Raw genomic sequence first — 8,795 nt, 5'->3', positions numbered from 1 at the left:
TTAAACGATAAGGGGATAAGGGGTTATGGGGAGCGGGCGGGGAAGTGGAGCTGAGTGCATGATCAGATCAGCCATGATCTTATTGAATGGCGGAGCAGGCTCAAGGGGCCATATGGCCTACTCCTGCTCCTATTTCTTATGTTCTTATGTAACCTTGGTTGGCCACACTTAAGAGTACTGCGTACAGTTCTGGTCGCCATATTATAAAAAGAATATAGAGGCACTGGAGAGGGTGCAGAGAAGATTTACAAGGATGATACCAGAAATGCGAGGGTATACATATCAGGAAAGGATGAACAGGCTGGGTCGTTCTCTGCTTGAAAAAAGGCTGAGGGGTGATCTAGAGGTCTTTAAAATTATGAAAAGTTTTGACAGAGTGGATACAGAGAGAATGTTTCCACTTGTGGGAAAGAGCATAACTAGAGGCCATCAATACAAGATAATCACCAAGAAATCCAATAGGGAATTCAGAAGAAACTTCTTTACCCAGAGAGCGGTGAGAATGTGGAACTCGCTGCCACAGTGAGTGGTTGAGGTGAATAGTATTAATGTATTTAAGGGGAGGCTAGACAAGCATATGGGGGAGAAGGGAATAGAGGGTTATGCTGATAGATTTAGATGAGGAAAGACGGGAGGAGGCTCGAGTGGAGCATAAACGCCGGCATGGACTGGTTGGGCCGAATGGCCCGTTCCTGTGCTGTATATCCTGTGTAATCCTGTGTAATGATTGAAGTCGATACTGTGCCAACATGGTGTAGTGTTTAGAGAGAGTGGGGCTTGAACCAACAACCTTCTGACTCAAAGGCGAGCGAGATTCCCACTGAACCACGCCTGGCATTGGGTACAGGGACATTGGAACAAGGATTGGGATTACTGGTCATGTGGAGCATAATCTCTGACAGAGACTGGTTGGGCCGAGCAGCCTATTTGTGTGCTGTGATTCTATGTCGTTCAACAATTATTGATAATTTACAACAGCGGCAGCCATATAGAAGTGGTAACCAAACGCACCACGTGTGTCAGCTGTGGCTCAGTGGGTAGCACTCTCGCCTCTGTAAAGCGCTTTGGGACGTCCGGTGGTTGTGAAAGGAGACATATAAATTTAAGTCTTTTTTTTTTGCTTCATACCCAACACCAGAGAAAGCCGTACCTTTGACCCAAACCATAAAATCCCAGTGACCAACACACCAAACTCAAAAAAATATCAAATGCACTGGGTCACCCACAAGTTAGGTTTTCTTGGAACGGAGCTGGGTTCCTGGAAGCGGTTTGTTTGTCCGTCCGTGCTGACATGCACAGAGTGGTGTAGGGCAGATAGAGCAGCTCACACCTTATCAGGCCGCTCATCCCCAGGGCGTTGATCAGGAACAGGACCCTCCACCCTAACCGTAGCAAATTCCATCCCCTCCCTCGCCGTGTCCCAACCTCCCCTCTCCCCTTATCGGAACCAACCAATGAGACGCCAGTTGAATGCTTTATCCAAGAAGCCTCTTTTGGTGTAAAAGTATGCAAATGAAGCCAGTCCATAATAAGGTTCCAGGAGAGAGAGCGAGAGAGCGAGAGAGCGAGAGAGCGAGCGAGCGAGAGGCTGAGCAGAGGCGAGAAGCAAGTCCGGACTGTCGATCCCACGCTCTTTGATCAGAGCTCATTGCGGGCACTGACCTTCTGACAGGACTGGCTAACGTCTCTCTCAGGAGTGAGGTAGGAGTGGGTCGCGGGATCGCCCCGTGCAACTTTAACCTCAACTTTCTCTTGCTTTTTTTCCGGTATTTTCTGTTTCTGCTTCAGGTTTGCCTTTGGCATCTGAGCGGCACATTATCCGTACCCGCGGTGGGCGATTGACAACGTTCAAAGGCAAAGGGTGTTGTGTGGAAAGCCGTGGCTCAGTGGGCAGCACTCTCTCTCTCTTTCTCTGAGTCAGAAGGTTGTGGGTTCAAGTCCCACTCCAGGGACTCGAGCACATAATCTCGGCTGGCACTCCCAGTGTAGTGCTGAGGGAACGCTGCACTGTTGGAGGTGCCATCTTTTGGATGAGACGTTAAACCGAGGCCCCGTCTGCTCTCAGGTGGACGTAAAAGATCCCATGGCACTATTTTCGAAGAAGTGTTTCCAAACTTCTCTCCTGAATGGCCTGGCTCTGATTTTAAGGTTATGCCCCCTTGTCCTAAACTCTCACACCGGCAGAAACTCCCACTCCAGCTCCCCTATCAATACCTTTCAAATTCCTCAATTATATCACCCCTTAACCGTCGATATTCCAGGGAATTCAAGCCGAGTTTGTGTCATCTCTCCTCATAATCTAACCCGTGGGGCCCTGGTAACATTCTGGTGAATCTATGCTGCATTCCTCTCAAGGCCCATATATCCTTTCTAAGATGCGGTGCCTAGCACACTGTACACAGAACTCCAAATGTGGTCAAACCAAGGCTTTGTAAAGCTGCAGCAAAACTCCCCCCAGGTTATATTGTAGCCCTCTCGTTATAAAGGCCAACCTTCCATTAGCCTTTTTGATCATTTATTATACCGGACAGCTCCACTTTAGTGATCTGTGTACGGGGACCCCTAAATCTCTTCGGACTTCCACTGTTCCTAGCTTTTCACCATTTAAATAATACTCGGATTGATCCTTGTTTGGTCCAACATGGGATGACCTCACACTTGCCTGCGTTGAAATCCATCTACCAGAGTTTTGCCCAGTCACTTAATCTATCAATGGCTCTGTAACATTACTTACCGTCCCACCAATCTGTGTGTCGTTGGCAAACTTGGAAACGTGGCTAGCTGTTGTTTTATCGAAGCCATTAATAAATACGTGGTGTGAGGACAAAAATGAAGCATTTTTATCCCTGGCTGCTTATTTACTGGATTCGATTTGGTCTGTCAACAGCACCCGTGGGTTTAAAACCGCTAGCTGTCTCCTCTTGTCCTGTGGTGTGAATATCAGCCAGTCGGCCCCATATTCACCCCACAGGACAAGACCGTGAAAGGTGTTGGTTGACTGCTGCCATTGCCTGTGGGGTAGGGAGCTATCTCAGAGCGGCTGGAAGTGTCATTCCATCACAGAATTTGACAGCACAGGAGGGAGCCCTTCCACCCACTGTCTCCGTGCCGGTTCTTTGAAGGAGCGATCCGATTAGTCCCACTCCCCCTCCGCTCTCCCCAAAGCCCGGCAAAGCAGTCAGACCAAGTGTGCCTCACTCAGTGTGCAGAGCCCCAGAGGAGCATTATTCAAAGCTGGCTTGTCACGAGTGTGAAATGCCGTACGGTGCGAAACTCAGGGTGTGAGCGACCGTCTCATCCGAGAGACTTTCACACCACTCCCATCTCCCAACCCGAGCCAGGCTGCGACCGAGGTCTGGAGTTACAAAGTAACCGTAACTTTTTGCGCGGTGGGGGAATACGAGTGAAACTGGAAAGCATGCGATAATTGCACCCCCATCTCCCCCTTATAGCTCTCGAGATTGTGTGGTAATGTACACAAACACAGTTCCTCTTTCAGGGTTAGCATCTTATTATAGTGGGACCATGCACTTGTCTTCATAAACGTTGAATTAGAATTCGCCAAAAAATTTATCACTTCGTCAACCTATTTAAAATAAGTTGCAGTGAGAAAGCATGCAGTACGGCATATCGTCAATCAGATCTCACGGCCCGCGGGAACTTTTATCTCTCCATCAATAAATTCACATTTAATGTTTTTCAACAAAAAAAATTGTCTCATGTTTACTTCGCTCAATTCAAATAGTTTCAGTTCTCTTTTCCAAGAAAAACTCAACTGCTGCTGAACTAAACATTGTCAGATTGTCTTCCGCAGATGGAGAGAGAGAGAAAGAAGCGAGCCAATTAAAAGCAGGAGGCTGCTCTCTCTCTGCTCCGAACCCCAGCAGAGCGCAAGACTTCGGAGCGGAGATTGGAGCAGGAACGGTGGGCGGGTGAGGGACACAACTCAGAACCTCGGGTCCCGTTCGCACCGAAAGACAAACACGCTCAAGGTGTGAGTATTTGTGGCTGTTCCTTAAAACAGACCGCCAACAGTGATTGAGAGTTTTGCCGAGTTTGAATTTGAACCACGCAGCCTGGGGCTGTTGCCCTCGGAGCGGAGAAGCTTACAAGAAGATTTGATCGAGGTGTTCAAAAATCAGGAAGGGTTCAGACAGATTAAATAAGGGGAAACCGGTCCCCGGGGCAGGAGACTCGGTAACCAGAGGGACACAGATTGACGATAATCAGCAAAAGCACCAGAGGGGGAGATGGGGAGAATGTGTTTACGCAGCGAGTTGTTGTGATCGGGAACACGCTGCCTGAAAGGGCGGTGGGAGCAGATTCAATAGTAACTTTCAAACGGGAATTGGATAAATACTTGAAATGGGGAAATTTTCAGGGTGATGGGGAAAGAGCGGGGGGAGTGGGACTGATTGGATCGCTCGTTCAGAGAGCCGGCACAGGCTCGATGGGCTGAATGGCCTCCTGTGCTGTGTGATTCTATATCAGAATTCCATGTCAATCCTTTTGATTAATTCTGATGTAGTGACACTCATAGAATCACAGAAATTTACAGCACAGAAGGAGGCCATTCGGCCCATCGTGCCCGCACCAGCCGACAAAGAGCTACCCAGCCTAATCCCACTTTCCAGCTCTCGGTCCGTAGTCCTGTCGGTTACAGCACATCAGGTGCACATCCAAGTACTTTTTAAATGCGATGAGGGTTTCTGCCTCTACCACCCGATCAAGCAGAGTTCTTTAATCAATACTACCTTCCGCCATCCCCCTCCTTTTTTATGCCCCTCTCTATCTCGTCTGAAATCTCTGTAACCAGGAATGTTGAGCTGCCATTCCTGCCCTTCTTTCGGCCTGTAATCGGTTAATTCTCATGTGCAAATGGTATCGTGTAAAGTGGAGACAACACCAAACAAAACAAAGTGACAGGTGATGTGTGAGGTGACCTGGAGCTCAGTTGAGAGTCTTGTAATGTGTGAGCTTTTGTTTGGGGGTCCCTGAAGCCCTCGATTAGATTCTAATCGCACACAGGCAAGCTCCTGTTCCTCGCCATGCATTCACTGAACATTCAGAGTCTGTGTTTGTACCAAGGGTCTCGGCTTCAGAGGATAATCTATCTTGCTTGTTCTCTAAAATAATTCTTTAGCCTTGTTGGTCTTGAACTGGACAGGCTGCTGATGCTCTGTGTGTGGGCAGGCTGGGAGTGGGAACAACGCTCAGGTATATTGGGGAAGTGAAGTGAGCGAAGGCAAGTCGAGATCACTCAGTGATCAGTCAGTCAGGGGCGTTTGGTCAGTCACTGTGTGTCCCGGGACAGTGCGATGTCACTGTGTGTGTCCCGGGACAGTGCGATGTCAGTCTGTGTGTCCCGGGACAGTGCGATGTCACTGTGTGTGTCCCGGGACAGTGCGATGTCAGTCTGTGTGTCCCGGGACAGTGCGATGTCAGTGTGTGTGTCCTGGGACAGTGCGATGTCAGTCTGTGTGTCCCGGGACAGTGCGATGTCACTGTGTGTGTCCCGGGACAGTGCGATGTCACTGTGTGTGTCCCGGGACAGTGCGATGTCAGTGTGTCCCGGGACAGTGCAATGTCACTGTGTCCCGGGACAGTGCGATGTCAGTGTGTCCCGGGACAGTGCGATGTCGATAAACCAATAAGGGAATTAAGGGTTACGGGGAACGGGCGGGTAAGTGGAGCTGAGTCCACGGCCAGATCAGCCATGATCTTGTTGAATGGTGGAGCAGGCTCGAGGGGCTAGATGGCCTACTCCTGTTCCTAATTCTTATGATCTTATGGGACAGTGCAATGTCACTGTGAGAGTCCCGGGACAGTGCGATGCCAGTGTGTCCCGGGACAGTGCGATGTCAGTGCGTGCACCATGGATCCTAAATTCACTGAGTGACGATCCTGTGTTTAAATCTGTGACAGTTCCCCATTGCAACATACAGTACACAAGAGCAATGAACAGTAAAGGGGCAATGCCTTCATGCAAACATATCGGGCAGATCCCGTCTCCTTTGCTAACAGCACGACACAATGACATCAATCAGCCAAAACTGCAATGTGTGAGGAAAAATTACCAATACGCCGCACATTGGTGATGATATTGCAATGGAATAAATCTCCCCCTGCCCACCCTGATCATCTCTCCTTCCCCTTCTTCCCTCCCTCTCCTCTTCTTCCCCCTCACTCACTCCCCTCACCCACCTTGGTGTTGGACATCTTGGGGAAATTAAGGGTTAATAATCAAACTTCTTTGTATCTTAGAGCAACTGAATTTCCAATATAAACAGGATGGCTTTGCAGTGCCGTGAGAGGAATGCAAGGCTTGTTGTTTGATACGAAAAGTGCCTGTGCAACAGGGAAATACGCGATGGTAATGACATCATCCATGAGGTGCTCGGGTAATAAACACAGGTCGAGGGATCCATTAACTGTAGTATAGAAAGATAATGGTTAATAAAGGGGTGAAGAACAGTTCGGTCAGGAAGTCCTGTTTAAGGGAAGTAGTTTTAAAAATTTGTTCATAGGATGTGGACATTGCTGGCAGGGCTGGCATTTATTGCCCATCCCAACTGCCCTCAAGAAGGTGGTGGTGAGAGGCACCTTCTTGAACTGCTGCAATGATACTTCTTTGTAGCAGTTTGGTATAACTCACAGGGCAGTTTAAGAGTCAACCACATTGCTGTGGGTCTGGAGTCACACATAAGCCAGACCGGGTAAGGGTGGCAGATTTCCTTCCCTGAAGGACATTAGTGAACCAGACGGGTTTTTACAACAATCCGGCAGTTTCATGGTCACCGTTACTGATACTAGCTTTTTATTCCAGATTTATTTAATTCACTGTTTACAGGAATGGACTTTGCTCAAAAGGATTCAGGAACATAAGAAATAGGAGCAGGAGTTGGCCATTCGGCCCCTCGAGCCTGCTCCGCCTTTCAATAAGATCAATACTGATCTGATCATGGACTCAGCTCCACTTCCCCGCCCGCTCCCCACAACCCTTTACTCCTTTATCGCTCTAATATCTGTCAATTTCCACCTTAAATATATTCAATGACCATGAACGGACACGTCATGCGATCTTATCTGTGACGTGTAACATTGATTTAGGGAAAATGTGATGGATAAAGGAGCATGGTTTTCAACAGTTGCTCCGATCCAGGCTGAGCCGATCCCTCATCCCCGGGGTCAGTAAAGTCTGTTCCGTGTCCTACACTGCAAACAGTCTCCTGCTTGCTCAAAACATGTTGTTGTGAACCACAGCAGGGAGGAGGTTGACTGCTAGTCCACTCCACTGTCACCAGCCTTTGTGCAACGTAGTCAGTGTCAGCTGTGGTTCAGTGAGTGTCACTCTCGCCTGAGTCACAGGTTTGTGGGTTCAAGTCCCACTCCAGGGACTTGAGCACAAAACTCTCGGCTGACACCCCAGTGCAGTGCTGAGGGAGCCCTGCACTGTCGGAGGGGCAGCGCTGAGGGAATGCTGCACTGTTGGAGGGGCAGCACTGAGGGAGCGCTGCACTGTCGGAGGGGCAGTACGGAGGGAGCGCTGCACTATTGAAGGTTCCGTCTTTCGGATGAGACGTTAAACCGAGGCCCCGTCTGCTCTCAGGTGGACGTAAAATATCCCATGTCACTGTTTCTAAGAAGAGCAGGGGAGTTACCCCGGTGTCTTGGGGCCAATATTTATCCCTCAATCAACATAACAAAAACAGATTATCCAGTCATTATCATATTGCTGTGTGTGGGAGCTTACTGTGCGCAAATTGACTGCTGCGTTTCCCACATTACAACAGTGACTACACTCCAAAAGTACTTCATTGGCTGTAAAGCGCTTTGTGACATCGGGTGGTGGAGAAAGGCACTATAGAAATACAAGTCTTTCTTTTTAAATTGAACCGTTTGTCTTCTCCGCCTCACCCATGGTCCTCGGATTGGTGTGTGGAGCGCGATTGGTGAGTCAGTGGGTTTCAGCTTTGACTGCGCTGGTCTCTCTGTTGCAGGCACTACCTGGGAGGACACCGATGGAAGAGCTGCCTTGTGTTCTGGGCAGGATATCATCATATACTGTAAGTTCACTATTCAGATACTACAGTATAGATGATGTACTATCCCGGGCTTGACGGTACAGCGCGGACCAGCCACGGGGGAATGGACCCCAATCTCAAACTCAGCCCGAAGAGGCAATGGACGAGAGATCTGGCGAGGTGCGAATCCCTGGCAGAAATAATCAATCAAAAGAGCGTGGAAATAATCTTTGGTTTCCAGGGCTTGAGACACCACATGGTGCCAATGACACTGGTGTCCTTGGTTCCCAGTGCAACACCAGTTGGCTTGCATCTTTCCAACATTCAGGTTTGACAACGGTTACATTTGTTAATTTTGACCAAACTCTTTGTTTGAAAGTCTCGCAGCAGGTCAGGGACAATGGAACTTTGCTGTCTGCCTTCTTCTCAACTCTGCCATTATTCTGTTGCGTGATCAGGAGTCATGAAGCTTAGTTGAACATTTGGGTCGAGACTCGAATCCAATCCGGTCCCTGTTGCTCTCGGCTTGTGTTTAAACCCCCTTTTTCGCTCACTTTCGCCATGTGTTTATACTCTGGATGGGACTCTGAAAGTTGGGGGTGTCGGTTAAACCGTTACCATTACTTGTTTAAGTACTGGTAAGGGTTATACCGCTGCTCCCAGACTCGTCATCGCAGCCAGACACAGAGGAGGGAAAGGTCTGTATCTCTACTGTTCATCCAGCTCCCTCACACTGTCACTCAGTAACCCCTCTCCCCCAGTGTCCTGTGT

The 8,795-nt window shown here is 48.9% G+C and overlaps 1 long non-coding RNA gene across 1 annotated transcript; it reads left to right on the top strand.

Annotated features, from left to right (window-relative positions):
• Positions 1-1,552: 1,552 nt before the first annotated feature.
• LOC139226283 (uncharacterized) lies at positions 1,553-8,456 on the top strand. The gene is made up of 3 exons (XR_011587234.1): positions 1,553-1,701; positions 3,815-3,994; positions 8,001-8,456. It is a non-coding gene; the product is annotated as an uncharacterized lncRNA (long non-coding RNA).
• The last annotated feature ends 339 nt before the right edge of the window (positions 8,457-8,795 follow it).

This window comes from Pristiophorus japonicus, chromosome 16 (genome assembly GCF_044704955.1).
Source record: "Pristiophorus japonicus isolate sPriJap1 chromosome 16, sPriJap1.hap1, whole genome shotgun sequence".
In the NCBI taxonomy this organism is placed as follows: Eukaryota; Metazoa; Chordata; class Chondrichthyes; family Pristiophoridae; genus Pristiophorus; species Pristiophorus japonicus.
The sequence above is the reverse complement of the archived record's forward strand: the minus strand, read 5'-3'. Positions and strand labels throughout refer to the sequence as shown.